The 17,019-nt window shown below is 50.0% G+C and overlaps 1 protein-coding gene across 16 annotated transcripts in view; it reads right to left on the bottom strand.

Moving 5' to 3' along the window:
* MICAL2 (microtubule associated monooxygenase, calponin and LIM domain containing 2) overlaps nucleotides 1-17,019 on the bottom strand; it is a 223,567-nt gene that overhangs the window by 180,141 nt on the left and 26,407 nt on the right. For 11 of the 16 annotated variants that reach the window (XR_011441127.1, XR_011441129.1, XM_023646061.2 and 8 more), the window contains one exon: nucleotides 16,793-16,863. The exons of the other annotated variants lie outside the window; for them this stretch is intronic. The gene's annotated coding sequence lies outside the window, so the exon portion shown is untranslated. The remainder of the gene's footprint in view (nucleotides 1-16,792; nucleotides 16,864-17,019) is intronic. 16 annotated transcript variants of the gene reach the window in all.

Below are 17,019 nucleotides of genomic sequence, written 5' to 3'. Positions count from 1 at the left end.
CAGGTTCCCAGCCTGCCGCAGGGCCAATACACCGCCCTCTGTCTACACTGCCCTCTGTCTATACTGCCCCAGGGCGGGCAGCTCGGGAGAGAGGCTCCAGGTCCAGGCCTGGCCTTCTATGCTGCTCCTCCACTGAGAGCCCAAGGTCATGTGACTCCAGCCCCAGCTCTCTCCTCACTCTTTTTCAATAGTCAGTTGACTCCAGTGGTCTGGTTTGAAGTGACCTCACATATTCCCACTTCCTCACCTCCATTCCTTTCCTCTAAGAATCACTCACAGTAACAGATCCTCAGATGACCCTGGGACTCACCATCCCCCCCAACCCCGTGAGTCAGAGACCTGAATGCTGACCAGCTCCAGTGCCAGGAAGAAGGCCAATGTCATCAGAGGCCCACAACAGGCCAGGATATTTCACCTGCATTATCCTAAGGAGTCCTCACCACAGATCTATGGGAAGGGGTGATTTTTCTCTCTCTCTTTGTTTCTACTCTGTAAGAGGCAAAGGCCTTTAAAAACAAAAGAAGTAGGGCTGGCCCCGTGGCCGAGTGGTTAAGTTCGCGCGCTCCGCTGCAGGCGGCCCAGTGTTTCGTTGGTTCGAATCCTGGGCGCGGACATGGCACTGCTCGTCAGACCACGCTGAGGCAGCGTCCCACATGCCACAACTAGAAGAACCCACAACGAAGAATACACAACTATGTACCGGGGGGCTTTGGGGAGAAAAAGGAAAAAAATAAAATCTTTAAAAAAAAAAAAAATAAAAACAAAAGAAGTAATTCCATCTCACTTTTCTGTCATACAAGTATAACTTTGCCATATATGGTTGCTATTGTGTGTGTATGTGTACATGTATGCATGTATATATATGTGTGTGTATTATGCATGCATGTATATGTATGTTATACATGTGTATATGCATCTTCGTGTGTGCGTGTGTATATTACGTGCATGCATGTGTGTATATATGCATTTGTGTGTGCATGTGTATATGCACGTACATGCACACATGTATATATGCATCAGTGTATATATGCATCTGCATCTGTGCATGTGTATATGTGCATACATGTATGCATGCATCTCTGCACGTGTATGTGTGCATACATACATGTGTATATGTGCATCTGTGTGCACGTGTGTGTATGCATACATGCATGTGTGTACATGCATACATGCATGAGTGTGTGCGCATGTATATGTGCATGCATGTGAGTATGTACACATGCTTGTACGCATACAGCCACACACATTTTAAACATTTTTCCATGACCGTCTCTAGCCAGTGCTCCACGTCTCTGCTTATACCACTAAGCCTTTGGTCAAGGACCTTCTAGGAGAAGCAAAGCCTTTGAGGTGGGCAGAACTGTGGCCTGGGCACGAGGAGACTGGGCCTGCCCCTCCCATCACCCTCAGATGACACTGACAGCCACACTGCTCAGCCACTCAGCACGCTGGGCCCTGACCCAGACCCCTTACATCCACGGTCCCATTTAACCATCTTGTTTGACAGAAGCAAGGACACATTTACAGAGGTAAGTAACCTCCTCAACATCCCACAGGTAGTGAGCGGAAATGCTGTGAAATGAGCCCAGTTTCATCTCTCTACAAAATCCACAAGCTTAGCCACCGATGATATGAGCCACATAGATGGAAACAACGCGGCCTGACTTTCTGAAGCCACTGTGCAAACAAAACAGGCTCAGTTCCGTAGTCTCTGAAGTTCTTTCAGGCTCCAAGAATCTACGAGTGTCAACTGCAGGGCGTGGTTTCACCAGTTAAGGCGCAATCAAACCATAAAGCATTAGGCAGTCCTTCCCAAATAACGTCTATAAAGACATTTGCTCCACAGGGAGATGTCTATGCCATAGCGCAGAGTGAAGGAGCAGGATGCAGATTCAGGGGCTCAATCTGTGGTCTCTGTAGAAGGGAAACAAGCCCACTGTGAAGTGTGTGTGTGTGTGTGTGTGTGTGTGTGTGATGGCATTTCAGGTGATTTTTACTTTTAGCTTTACATTTTTCTGTATTTCCCAAATTTTCTGCCAGAAGCATGCACAACTTTTATAAGCCCCTCCTGTATGCACATTCCAAGTCCAGGGGTCTTCTCTCCCTGGCTAGACTGTCAGTCTTGCAACAGGAAGTGGGCTTCTCTATCTTCTCTTCCTCAGGCCTAGGGGGCTCCATGCCCCTAGCAGTGCTATTTTTCTCCAGAAAAGAAAGGGCCATTCTGCAAGAAGACCTGATGCTGTGCCAACTGAATGAATTGGCTTACATTCTAGCAGGTCAGAGCCGAGCCTCCAAGGCCGCGTTCCTCCCACAGCTCTGCTCTCCAGACCACAGGCCCTCAAGTCCCACGCGGCAGGCCCCTTTCCAAAGGGCCATGCTGGGGAACCGGGAAGATGATGCCTTTGAGCCAATCTCAGCTGTGCCCATGGGAGCCCTTGCCAGTGACCCCGCAATAAGGCAACCTGCGTACCCGGTTATGGGACAGGCAGTGACATTAATAACTTGCATCGCGGCACACACACCGAGTCCATCTTACCAACAGAAACTTAGCAGCCTATTCTGCATGTGCCCCAAGTCATTTTGATCACACACTGGGAGCCCAGGAAAACTGTGAACCCTAAATTCCAATTTCCAGGAGGCCAGCCTATCTCAAAATTAACAGCGGGAGATACACAGAATACACAAATTCATAGAGTCAGAATGTAGAATGGTGGTTCCCATGAGCTGGGGGAAGAGAAGAATGGGAGTTAATGTTTATTGGGTACAGACTTCCAACCTGGGATCATGAAAAAGTTTTGGAGATGGATGGTGGTGACAGTTGCACAACAATGCAATGTACTTACTGCTACTGAAGTGGACATTTGAAAAAGGTTAGAAGGTTTAAAATAGAAATTCTATTTTATGTATCTTTTCCCACAAGAAAAAAAAAAACAAAAATAAAATGCATACAAAAAGCAAACCACCCCACCACCTAACAGGGGGAGCTGTCTGAGGCCAGAGTACAGAATTTGTGGCCTAATTAACAATGAAGTTAATTTTCCTAAATACTTTCGAGTTAAAATGTAATAAGCAAAATAAATCATTAGGCTAATGAAAGAATCTTGCTGGCTTTTATTTGGCTCACTGAAATAATTTTTACCCCTTCTTTTCTCCTTAAGTCATCTGGGCTTCTCTCAGTCTTCCTTTCAGATCTTTTTTGACCCCAGGAAGCCTATGGAAGTTCAGCCCTCCCAAGTCCCAAATTTTTGTCTCTTGTTCTGCTTTCCCCAGGCAACCACCACTGATGCCATGCCAACAGGGCACCTGTGAAATCTTCTTCAGCACCCCAGGGAAGGTGGGTATGGGCTCCCTGGTCTTAGCTCCCAAGGAGAGCTTTGCCCAGGGAGAGCACGCCCGTGTTCCGATGGTCCCTGCACAGTGGTGCCAGCAGGCTGCCGTTCCTTGAAAGCATGCAGCATTCTTCCCTGCAGCGTACAGATTCCCTAAAAGCTCCCTGAGGACAGGTCCAGACCAGCTCAGGTCTGCTGGAGATGCCAGCAGCCTTGAATGAGTGGAAATGATGGCCGTGTAATTGGATGAAACTTCCACCCCTAAAAGTTGGGGCTTGGCGTATCTTTCGTTGGCTCACATCAATTTCTGGGACACCGGGTATGAATCTTTTTGATGTTAGGAGAATCCCGTTGTAAGGCAAAGAACTTTGCCATTTAAAAAACAACACGTCTGATAGATCACATACCCACTCACTGTTCTTCAGCAGGGCATGTGGATGTGAGCAAATCCTCACCCACTAACTCCTAGTCTTCCTTCAAGGCTCCTCTCCTCTAGACAGTCTCCATCTCTGTAACCCCAACCTCTTCCCAAAATGCGTTGGATCCCTTCCACAGTACCCTGTACTTCAATTACAGTAGGGTCTTCCATGCTGAAATTAATGTCTTACTTCCCTACTCCCAGTTCCTAACGCCAGGTCCTCTCTATACTGTACGTGCTAAATGAATGGATGAATGTTCAATCCTTGGGAACGGAATAATCGTTGACATTTAATGAGCATCTATGAAGTCTCAGGCAATGTGTTAAAAGCTTTATGTGTATTAAAGAAGTTAATCATTGTAACAAGCCAAGACATTGTTAGATATTATTATTATCCCCATTTTTCAAAGAATTAGAAAAGTTACCCAAGGTCACAGGGCCAGAAGTGAAGAATCTGTGACTTGAAGCCCCATAGCCAGGGTTCAGAGTCCACATCCTTAAGGAGCATGCCCATACTGCTCCCACCCACAGTGGATGGAGCCAGCGGTATGCAAGTGCCGCCTTGCACACCACATCAGGGACATGGTCTCTGGTCTAGACTCTTCACTCATGATACTTCCCTTCTTTCATCAAACACCAAAATGCTAGGATCTGGAGTAATGAGATCTCAATGCAATATCAGATGAGGACAGTGGCTAATATGCCAATAAAAACTCAGCTGAGAGGTGACTTTCAAGCCGGGGTGGGTATGGCAGAGACCGGCTAACTGATCACCAGTGCCCCTTCCTCCTGGGCCCTTCCTTGCAGTTGTGTGAGCCATGTGCCCAGCTCTAGGTAATGGCATGTGAGCAGAAGCAATGCTTACTGCTTCCACGATGAACCCATAAGAACCTCCCATGCTCTTTTCACTTCTGCCAGAGCACAGCAGCCTTGGAAACCACATGTGGAAGATGGTAAAGCTGTGAGAAGGAGGGAGCTGGACCCCCTGGAGGTCCTCTTGGAAGAAAGCCCTCGATGAACAGGAACATGTGGACTCTACACATGTAGAAATGAACTTGAAGAATGTGAAGTCACTGACAATTGAGGATTTATCTATTAGGCAGGAAGCATCCCCTTAACTAACAGAGTGGTTAAGCCGTAGCATGGTGGGGATGTCAAATTTGGCCTGTGTCAGAAAGCATTCCTTCCCGGAAAGAAGGTTGATCACCTGGGAATTACCTTCCCTCTCACCGCCACCACTGTTGAGGGCCAACGTCAAAAACAAGCAGCTCTGTCATTTCATATCTTCCCTTCCACTAGGATCTCAACATCTGGAAAAGTTGCTTGACCCCCAGAAATAAGCCTGCCCACCCCTCTACTGAAGAACTCCTCACACACACCTATATACCCTATGTTGAAAACCCACATTCCTTCCTATTTGAAAATGGACTAAGACAGGAGAACAGGACAGAGAGGCTGGTTGTTTCCTGGGTTTCAAGAACCCTCCTGAGCCCCCTAGTCCTGGGTCCCTGGAAGCCAATATGGTGTGGTGGAAACAACGTGGGCTTCTGAGTCACTGAGCACTCCCTTGAGCGAGTCATAAACAACAGCGTCCCTGTGAGAATGAGAGGAAGACGCCTCTCCCGGTGTGGGTTCCCAGATGTGCTCATTAAGTGTCATTCCGGCACACAGCTGTGGGGGTAACTCCCAGCACCTCGAGCTGGAGGCAGCCCAACCCAAACCAAGGCAGCAAGTGGTGCGTTTTCACACAGCTGGCGAGGGCGGCTCATCTCCCCCTCATCTACCTTACGCTGAGCTGCGACAGCTACAAGCCTAATTTCCACCAAGTCTTTGCTCAGCACGCCCTTAGAGGCACTCCCCAGGTGAACCTTTGTGTCTGGGTGGCATTACGTCTCCTGACTTGCTGAAATTAAGCCTCAGGGACTTGCACACTAATAATTAGTCCAGAGGACAGACAGGGATGCTGGGGAGGAGGCAAAGAAGTCATGGCAAAGTGAACTTGAAGAGGATGTCTCAACAACGCCTGCTTGCTCTGCGCATGGCACCACGCCCAGCAGCCCAGCATGACCCTGGAGCAGTCCCCGCCCCGGAAGCTCACAGCCCAGCTGTGTCTCACGGAGTCTGTCTTCCAAAGGCCTCCCATTTTGAAGAATAGTTCCAAGTGACTATACTTATCAAACCAAAAAAAAAAAAAGATTCATTGCCTGACAAAAGTAGGTTTTCTTCCTAATTTGTGAATTTATCAATGTGGAGTCAGTCTCAAAAATGCGCACAAATTCAAGCATGGTCAGATCTATATCTGCTTTTACTGGAGAAAAAGTGGCAACCCCCCCCACCTTCCCTCCACAGCCTGGGCTCCCAATAGAAACGTCTCCCTGGCAACATCCACTTTCTCCCCTCCATTTACCCTTCGATCTATCACAATCTGGCTTGCGCTTACACACATGGCCCACCCCGGCATCATGCCCCAAGTCGCCACCATCTCTCTGTTGTTCAATCCGATCGTCACTTATCGGACCTTATCTTGCTCATAGTCTCCCCATTTTCAGCCGTTGCAGACTTGTCTCTCTCTACATGCCCCTGAAATTTTGCTGGGTCCCAAGGTTCTGATCTTCACCCTCTTCTTGCTCTCAAGGACCTAAACACTCCTCTAGTTCAACCAATATCTACATCCTGACCACCCATCCAGCCATCCCTCCCACGTGGATCTCCCCGTTGCCTTCCAGGCCCATATGTCAACTGCCAATTAAACATTTCCCCCTACGCTTTACAGAGACCTCACGTGTGGTCAATTCACCTTCCATGCCACCCCCCACTCCTCGTTTCTCCCCTACATCACCAACCTCAGTGAATGGCACCATCTGCACCCAGACTCTCGAGCCAAACCCTTAGAATCACCTTCTCTGCCCTGCTTCCCTCCTCTCGCAGAGCCTGCCAGTCACCAAGTCCTGCCTGCTCAATGGCCCCATCCACGCCCTCCCGTCTTTCCTCCCTGCTCTCACCTGGGACTCTCAACGTCTCCTCATAAATGCCTTTCCTGCTTCCAGATCACGTCCCTCCAACCCACCAGCCTATTCCTCAAGCTGCTGCTAGAGATGCACACTTGGTCAGGTTCCACTCCCAGTTCAAATCCTTCAACAGTTCCTGACAATCCTGAGAGCAGAACAAGAACCTTCCTGATTTGCCCCTGCTCCCTCTCCAGCCTGCCCTCCTCTCCAGCCTTCCCTCCTCTCCAGCCTGCCCTCCTCTCCAGCCTGCCCTTCTCTCCAGCCTACCCTCTCATACTTCCCCCAACGCCGCTACTCAAGACTTATTGAGCCACCTGCAGTTCCCTGATACCCCTAACTTTTCCACGCCTCCCTCCCCGTGCCTTTGCTTATGCTGGTCCCTCCATCTAGAATGCCCATGCAGACTCTGTTCATTTGGTGAAATCCCAGTTGGCTTTAGAGCTGAAACATCAAAGGCAGCAGAGTATCACGGGTCCCAGTTTGGACTCTGGAGTCAGGCAGACGTGTTACAAACCTAACCTACCACATACAGGTGTGTGAGCCTGGACGAGTTACCCAATCTCTTTGAACCTCAGTTTCTTCATCCATAAAAAGGGGATAATAACAGCCCTGATCCCATTGGGTTACATGAGGATGAAACTCAATGACGCCTGGCTAGGCGGGATTCTTAGCAGCACCATTCTGCTTTGAAGGCCCGCCGTGGCCATCCCTCATGCCCTTTTCCCACACTGTATTCTGTGGCGGTTCCAGTGATGGTTTCATACAAACTACTGCATTGATCCACTTGTGGGTCTGCCTGCCTCACCAGAGAAGGAACTCTCCGATGCCAGAGGTTACGCGTCCCCGGGGCTGGCACCTGTGCTTCTGGTGAGGGCAGATGCTCAATAACTACGCTTGTCAGTAAAATCCAACCAAGAGCAGCTGCAGAATTCGGGCGATGTGGTGACTTGAATTGTGACCGCCCTTTGTCTGTAACCACCACCAGAATTGCCGCAGAAGCCTCCTGATTGGTCCCCCTTCCCATCTCACCGACCCTCCCACCACCCTGTTCATAAAGCTCTCAGGGCTCCCCATACTCCACGTCTAAGTCCAAACTCCCTTGCTGGGCTCATCAGTCCCTCCTGGGCAGCCCCCCTTTCCCCATCAGGCTCACTTCCCAAAGACATTAGGGCTCTCCTGGGGCTGCCTCAGACAGGCTGGCCCCTCCAGTGCTCCATACCCCATCTCTGCCTTCCTCCTCCCACTCCTGCTCTAACCTTACCTATTCAAAGGCAGGCGCCATAGTTCCACCTGATGACCTACTATGCGCTGTCTCCCATATGAATGTCAGAGTCTATTCAGGGAATCAAATTCAAACTAACAACCTTTGGTAAGATCTGCATAAAGGTGGGTACCAAGATGTGTAGGTACAGAGGCGGGAGATGGAGTGACTGACAGACCAGAGAGAAGCTCACAGAAGAAGTGGCACCAGACCTGGTTATGAAGGGATGCGCTAGAGTTTGCAGGCACAAGGTTAGCTTCCCTGACCCTTACTGACCTTTCTTCCCTGTGCATTCTTCTAACTCCTGGAGTTGATGCCAGAGGTCACCGAATATAGCTCTACAGCACATTCACCGGGAGTATTCCTGGAAACAGGTAGTTTCCTGTGCCCACCCTCAAACAGAATCTCTGCAGCCTGAGGTCCACAGGGATAATCCACAGCTCCTCAAGGAAATCTGCGGCCCAGCCAGGTCTGGGAAGCACTAACCACATTCAATTCTCTTCACTTCATTTCCTGAGAACCTGCACTGTGCCTTGTGAAGTACTGTGGGCACCGGGTCAGCTAGCGCTGTCTCCCCAGCTTCTGAGAAATCACTGTCCAGTGGGGAGACACAGTCATAACACAGGGGGTCGTACGGGGCATAGACCAGACTAGCTGACACGTCACTGAGCCTTGAACCCAACACGTTCTTTACGTATCAACTGTCTGGACAACTAACACATGAACTTCTTAAGGAAAAGCCCAGTGTCTCTTGTTTCTTTTCTATTTCCTGGACTACTGAGCTTAGTTTTAACTTGCAGTTGGCATTCAATCAATACTGAAGATTCAAATAATTCAACTTTTTGTATTATGTCCCTTTTGACTAATTCGCCCACTAACAAGTTGTCTACTGACATTCATTTTTGTAATTTCAGTGCCAGTGTGGTGTCTGCTCCTAGCAGTAGTTAGTACGTTTGTTGAACGAATAAACATTCACCAGTAAAAGTCTGTTTCAAGAGGAATGGAACAGCTTACATTGTACCACCTTTAGAGTTCACTTAAAAGTCTTCCAAAATGTTTCATTTGAATGATAGACCTTTAATTTCAGGATTAATTTCCTAATATGCAATTATATAGGCTTTGTTGTTTTTATTGTGATTAATGTTATTAGCAATGTAATAACCCCTCCCCGGATCTCAGCAGTCAGCTGGCCTCTGTGCGGGTGTGGTCGGGGCAGGGGAAGGGGAGATGCTCGCCATTCCTTCCATGAAGCCATCCACGCAGCCAGCAGTCCAGCTGCCACACCCCTCACCCCAGTCCCCGCAGAAGGGCCTGGACACGGCGTTCAGTTTTTATGAGCAGGTGTGTGCACCTGCACGGGCAGGTGAGCCGTGCCTGAGTCAGAGAAGCCCAATGGGCTGTTCAAAGGCTACCTACCGACACGGCAACATACTGGGGCAGCTGGGATCTATGATTCAAATGTCAAATCCTCCATGCAGCAGAGAAGCAGCACGACCAAACAAGAACCCTCCCGCAGGAGGTTCCTGAGAGAGGCGACCCAGCATGGGACATTCAGCCAAGTGGGGGTGGGCGGGCAAGCAGGGGAGCTGGCAGCCCGGCCTCTGCTTTTGCTGGGCCAGCACCCCAGCCATTTGCTGTTGTTGTTTGTCTGTATGTTTGCTTTAAGCCTCCAAAACAGGACTCGTGGTCTTGAAGAGGAGAATTTCTGGATGTGGATCAAAGACCAGGGGCCCCCCCCGCAGGCCTGAGCCTAGGAGACGGGAGATGTGTAACTCCCTTTGTGCCAAGGACAGAGGGCTCTTTTCTGGATGGCATGCTGGGTCCTGGGGAGCAGGTAGACCACTCAGCCTGAGACCTGCTCACTGCCTTTCTGCTCCTGCTGGAAAATGGGAAGATTTACATGCTAGTTATTTATTTGTTCATAATTCATCCGACAGATATCTATCACAATGTGCCAGGTCATGTGCTAAATGCACACGGCTTGACAGCTCTCAGATACAACCTCAGCGGAGCAAGCAGGCCAGAAGCTGGAGGGGTGAGATGGCTCTGGGAGAATCGTCCTCACCTGACCAGGCCCCGCCCATCCAAGGGGACCTCCGCATCCACGTGAAATACTGTCCTCAGGAGGCAGTTCAGCCGTCAGAGCAGAAGTGAGAGAGAAGGACAGTTTGGGCCACTTCCTTACTGTGCAAAGGAACTGAAGTCTCCTGGGAACTGTTTTCCCTAAAGATCTACAGAACCAATTAAGGTTCCAGGCAGTCAATACAGAAAGGCCTCTCTGATAAGACACGGGAGCATGTGGCTTGACAGGTTGTACTTCGCCCTCCGGGACTAGGCACACAAGCACTGGGGTTTGGAAGTCCTGTGACATTTGCCCACTGGGGACGGCCCTGGCCCTCAGGGCAGTGTGGACGTGTGAGGGAGGACAAGAGGTCTGAGGAGAAGGATGCTCGCCTCTCCAGGTGACACTCAAAGGCCAGGTTCCTGGGAGCTCCGAGATACTGGGACAATGCTCCAGGACCACTGACTGCCTTGAGCATGCCCCGATTCAGTGGGTCAAAATGCCCCTCACTGACCCAAACCCCAAGAGACAGCAGCCCCAGGGGAGAGGATGCAGAAGGTGTGACCAAGCTGGTGAATCTTCTGCGGAGGTTAGGGAGGCAGTGTTCCACCATCCCAATGGAGTAAATTTGTGTTGGCTGAAGATGCTGGACCCCTCTCTTGGTGTTTGGGCTTATGTTCTGAAAACACATTCACCGAAATAAGCAGTAGCTGTCCCAGAAAGGAGGTTCTCTTTCTTCATGAAGAAACAAAACCCAGGGGCTACAAAAGGTGGACTGTGACACGAAACCAAGAAGCCCCTGACTCCAAATCACCTTCCAGGTTTTGCTCCCCTCCTCTCCACAGAGGACAAGCCAGGCTCAAAGCTCAGTTTCCACAGCAGATTTCCCGGGGCAGACCTCAGGAAGGCGTTCATGAAAGAGGAGAGGCTCCCTCTCTCTCCCGTTACTCTTCCCACTCTAAAGAGTTGACATTTTAAAGATTCTGGTTCACCCTCAGGGCAAATAATCTGCTTCCTGGATACTATAGCCTTGCAAACATCATCCTTAAAAACAACGATAGCTTTCCATTGGTCTTTACGTCAAGGAGCCTTCTCACTCCCACCCCCAGCTGCTCCAGAATCATTCTGTGGCCCCGTCTGGAATGCAGAGCTGTCCCTGGAGAGGCGGTCTGCACATGAACTCACAAGGGCGTCTGCTATCAGCTTATTTGGCAAGAGGAATCTGAGAGATTTTAAATATGAACTGTCAGCGCGGCCCAGCCCTCCCCGATGCCTTCACCCCATCAGTAAACACCTCCACCGGTGCATGAGACAGAAACTGTCTGAAAATGAGCCCTGTCACATTTCTACAGAGAAAGGTTCTTCAGACGTCTGGAGAATTCATACCTGCAGAATCGTTGCTGGTCCCTCCTGATATTTCTTTCAACCACTCTCTCATAATTAGCAAGTGTTTTACAAAGCCTTTGACAGTCAGGCTCCAAACCCCCTCCTCTCCCAGCTTATCTCTCAACCGAATGTTCCACTCCTTTACTCTCCGTTGAGAAGAAAACACACACAGAACTCCTCCTCACTTCCAAATACGAATCGACCCTTTCATACCACCACCACTTGCACTTGGAAAACCCTCTGCTTCCTTCTCTGCCTGGCAATCTCCTATTCATCCTTCAACACCCAAGTCCCACAGCACCTGCTTGGTGCAGGGTTCTCTTCTCAGCGCTTCCAGAGCACTTAGTGTGTCTCTCTATGACAATGCTTAGAACAGTGGCTGTGACTCTACACGTCTGTCCTGCCACCAGGCCAGGCCATGAGCTCCTGGGAATAAAGGGACTAGGTCTTATTCACCTTTGCATCCCCACAAACAAGCCCAGGGCCTGGCAGTCAGAAGCCCCATCATAAATGCTCCATGCCCCAATCAATGCCTGGCCCAGTTAGCCCCATCGTCCCTTCGCTGTGCAAAAACGGGTCGTGCGAAATGTGACATGAGTAAAGGCTTTGGAGTCACATCCCGTGCCTGAGCCCTGGCCCCTGTAGGACATGAGCAAGTTATTGAACCCATATCTGCCTCAATTTTCTTCTCAACATGACAAATAGCAATGCTCACCTCTCAGAGGGCTGCTGTGAAGGACAGACAAGGTAAAATATCTAATGCCAGTGCCTGCCCAATGGAAAGAGCTCAAGATGCATTTCCTTGAGCTCAGTGGGAAATGCTGAGCCAAAGGAAGTCCTAGAGAAACAAGTGAATGGCTTCCGTTCTGGTTCCCGGGCCATCAATATAATGATGGTGTGGCCGGCCTTTAACCCAAAGCACCCTCTCTCAGAGCAAGGGAAGTACAGGCTGTCCTCAGTCCACGCCCTGCGTTTGAGAGTCTCAGAACGAGGCCTGCTCAGCAACAAAGGTGATGTTTATCTGAATGACAAACCCACAAGAGGCCACTACTGCTGAGGCTAGGCCACCGTATCCTTCATTTCCTGTCTTGAATTAATCTTTCACCCCAAGACATACCATAAAACGGAATAATGCTGACTCAACAGCGTTAAGTCATTAAAAACGAGCCAAACAGCCCACACATGAGAAGAAGCCTTGAACTCTCCCAACGTTGCACCCAAGTTTTATTAGGCCTCCATAAACAAAGAGGTGGGAGCAGTGGGGGCCCGCTAACACCTTAGACAATCAAGCTCAGGGCCAAAGAGAGGAGTGGAAAGTGCAGTGGCTGAACCCAAGCGAGGATGCAACATGGCACTGGGGAAAGAGACACTTCATCTGCTGTTCATGATTCCCAAGGTTGGAACCAGGAGACTAGGCTTCCATCTCAGTCCTACCACTAGCTTGCTTTACGGGTCTGCTTAAGTCATGTCTCTGGGGCTCAGTTTCTTTGCCCATAAATAGGAGAATTGGATTCGATGATCTGTAAGCTCTTTCCAGCTTTAACACTCTAAGACCCTAAGTCCTCGAGACAGAGCCGCCTGCCTCAACCTTCCCCCATTCTGTGTTAGTGTCTGTCTGCAGCATCTCTTACTCATACTGAGCAGACTTCTACCAACGCTTTATTGCTCAAGAGTGTCTGGCCACCCCTGACCAGAGAGCCTGGCCAGGGAAGAGGAGGATAAACTTGGGGCCATATTCTTAAGAACATGTATGGTACCCTCTGGTCAACAAGAGTCCAGGTACCTTGAGGCATCAAGAACTTGGTTATCCCAACAACCCCCAATTATCTCCGTTGGCTTTTTTCCACCCCGGGATTTTTCCCACTCCCCTCCTACACCAACCTACACCCCGGAAGTCCCCAGCACTCTCAAATGTTAGATTTTTCCCCATGCTGCTGGGCAGGACACTAGGACAGTCACAGGCGGTATTTATCTGCATGCTGGCATATCTCAGGATGGGGCAGGGGAGAGGTGGCAATGCTCCAGAGGCCAGGAGAAAAGTGCCTACCAAAGCAAGCTCTAGCCACGTGAAGAGGAGATGACCTGGAGGAGACACGGTGCCAATCACGAGGGCACACAGAGTGGGCACTGAGAACCACAGATGTCTCGGAGGCTCCTTTAAGGTACCACCCAATCTTCTGTGCCTGCTGTATTTCCTTAATAAGAAATCTGAGGGCAGGTGATGCTCTGTGACTGGCTCAAGGCCAGGCAGCTAAGCTGTGAACAACCAACACCAGAACTGTGGGTCTTTTGGTCTCAGCCTTCTCTTTTTCCCACTCTACTCCATTGACCTCAGGATCTAATGAGGTAACTCTAAGGAGGCCAGCTGGATCCCCTGCAGACTCTAGGAAACACGACCCAAGAGTCACTTAGGCAAAGAGCAGGCCCAGCAGATCTTCTGATAACTGCCTCCAGCACCCCATGCATTCTTTCCCGACCTCATGTGGTCTGTTTGTTCTTTCTCCAGCCCTCGACACAAAACCTTGGGGAGTTCAGAGGTCAGTGAGAAGGGAGAAGTGGGCCTTCCTGGCCCTACAGAACCCTAAATCCCCAAGATAACCCACAACCACCCCTCTTCTTTGGTCTAGGGGAGGATGATGGTGAGAAGTGGCCGAAGGAGATGGAATTAACCCGGGGAAGTCTGACCTGATTAGGCCCCGAGAATAGACCACGGGCAATTACATGGGTCATCTGAAAGTTTATGACAACAAACAAGAGGATCTGTGTCTGCCAGGGGCCTTTCAAAGATCAGTGTCAAACAGATCACCTCAGCGTCAGGAGGAGGAAGCTGAGCAAAAGATTCAAGGAATTAATTATTCAGTGTGCATGACCCAGTTCCCGGAGGTGAGGCTGGGCAAGAAGAGAACTTACAGTTCCTTATCATGGCAAGAAATTCAATACTTCACAGCGTAGTGTTTCCTTTGTGCCAAAGATCTATTTATGGTTAAGAACACCCTCCCCCTAAAAAAAGGGAAAAATAGAGCCAAAGTTCACTCATTCAACAAATATTTATTGAGCTCCTCTTATGTCCCAGCCCTCCAGGGATTTACATAGGGTCGGAGCTCAGTAGACTAGAAACAGCATGGAATTTATAAACAGGAGGCTGGAGCTGCGTCCCTGCTGAGCCCTCAGGCTGCTACATTACCCTGGGCAGGTTACAGCGTGTCTAAGTCAGATTTCTCATCTGTAAAATGGGAGTAAATCCACCTGCCTTATTACGAAGATGAAATGATCTTCATAAAATGTAAAGTGCAACATAAACCCAAGGTGTAAACAATAATGATACAATACTCACGCTTTCCCTGCCCTAGAGAAGCTTATAACCTGGTCATGTTTTGGAAAAGAATCCAAGGTACCTATTTGGCAAATATCGCATTCTCTGTAATTTGGGCAAAGTGTATGTTTCAACCTGCCAGTGGAGAAGGAGCCTGAAGTCAGCCCCAGTCCTCAGACCGTATGCCCAGGAAGCAAAGAGCTAGAGTCAAAATGAAAAGAGTAGCCAGGAGTTACCTGGCTCTCTACCAAACCTGGACTGAATGAAAGACCCGGGAGACCCCTAAGACCGAGAAGCGGAGAAAAGACCAGCTGGAAGTGTGGTCTATCAGAAAAATTCATTTGAGCACAATAGGAATGAGCCAGCCAGAAATGCACATGCTTCCCTCTCCATATGCATTTCAGACAGTGATGAAACTCACTGTCCATTGCCCAACCCTCCTCTGTGGACACACTCTGCATTCTGTGTTTCTCCGGGAAAGGGATAGCCACAGTAGACTGGCTATCCAGGACCTCTTTGCCCAGATACTAAGAATCACAGCTACTGGAACAGCTTTCTCCGTGGTCGAGTCAACCCCTTCTCATTCTGCTGTTCAGGATCTCAACATGGACTCCTCACCCACCGTGGATCCTCAGTGCCCACCAGGCCAGCCTCGAAATGCCCAGACATGGCTGCTTGCTGCCCTTCCACTGGGGGCTCCAGCCTGCTCCAGCTTTGGATTGGGCCCTGATGCTCCCTCCCCTCCTCTCTCCCTCTCCCTCATCCAGGCCCTCATCTGTCTCACACCTCAGGGAAGCTCTATGTTCCCTTTAACTCAGGCCATTCTGTAAGTTCTTCATCCTCCTGCAAATGCAGAATGATGGTCCCAAACTGTTCTCTGCTTGCTGTATACAGAAGGGAGGCAGAGGAGGAGGGAGGGGGAGTGGAAAGTGCTAGACTAGGAGTCCAGGGCCTGTGATCCAGTTCTCCATGTGGCTCTACTTAGTTATGTAACCTTGAGAAAGCATCTTCAGGCCAGGCCTCAGTTTCCCTACATGATAATGAAGGGTTGGTGCTAAATAATCTCTCGGTTTTCTCTAATTACAAAATTTGGTGTTACAGAAACCAGACCAGCCTGGCCACAGGACACGTGCATCCCGGTCCTTATTAGCTACAGCCTGGGGCGAGTTAGCTCACTGCTCAGAACTCAGTCTCCAAGTCTGCAAGCTAAGGAGGATGAAATGACTCCCCTCCCAGGGAGCCAGGCTCCCAGGAGACACTGTGATGGAGCTCGGGGAGCCAAAAAGCCCTGAAGAAACCTCAGGGTTGGAACTCCTTCAGTGAACAAACAGCTGGGGACCCCCTGCCACGTGCCCGGTTTTGTGCCTCCAGGATGGCTCAGACAAGAAGTTTGGAGGACGGGCCCCTGCCCTCAAGGCTCCCACAGCTGGTGGGTGAGATGGACAAGTGAACAAGCTTTAGCTCAGCTGATGACGTGTCTGAGGTCTGAACTAAGCGCTATTGAGTGTGGAGGAGATAGAGGCACCGACGCTGCCAGGCAAGTGAGGGAAGCTTCTCAGAGGGCACAGCTGTCCCGCAAGCAGAGATCTGTTCCTGGAGTTGTGGGACTGCAGCCAGGGCAGAGGAGAGGCGGGAAACGAGGCTGGAGAGTGAGGCTGAGGTCTGACTGAGGGGCCTGACAGGAAGCAGGACAGCTGAGCTGCTGGTCTGACTCGGGGGAAGATGGGGCAGAGATGCCACCCAGGCAAAGACCACCGAGTCACACAGGTCTTCAACGTGCCCGGCAAATCTCAGTCTTAAGGCTCCCTTCCTCCTCTGACAGCACGGGAGGGCTGTGCAAACTTGGAAGTTGCAGGCAAAGACGGAGGGCTCTCACCAGCCATTGCTTCTCCAAATGGGGTCATGTTCACGGGTCTTAAAGAAAGAGGGCACGCTCCCCTACACTTTCCAAAGCCTGAAGCCAGCCCCCCAAGAGCGATTCGATGCCATCAAAGAGATCTGACACTGTGACTTACTTGATTCTCAGGCATTGCAATGACTAATGTCATCTCCTTCCAGGACGAGCCATGCACAGGTTGCCATGTTCCTTTAAAAACAAGAGCCCAACAAGGAATGTCAGTTACGTTATCTTACATTACAGCCTCCTATCTTCTCCCACAAGAGGCCCCACAAGCTGTCTGCTCTGCCCCTAGGAACACTTCACCCAGCAAGAGGAAATAAAGGATTTCTCTCCATGCTTCAA

The sequence above is a fragment of the Equus caballus genome, chromosome 7, assembly GCF_041296265.1.
Source record: "Equus caballus isolate H_3958 breed thoroughbred chromosome 7, TB-T2T, whole genome shotgun sequence".
Taxonomy (NCBI): Eukaryota; Metazoa; Chordata; class Mammalia; order Perissodactyla; family Equidae; genus Equus; species Equus caballus.
This window is presented reverse-complemented; position numbering and strand designations above follow the sequence as displayed.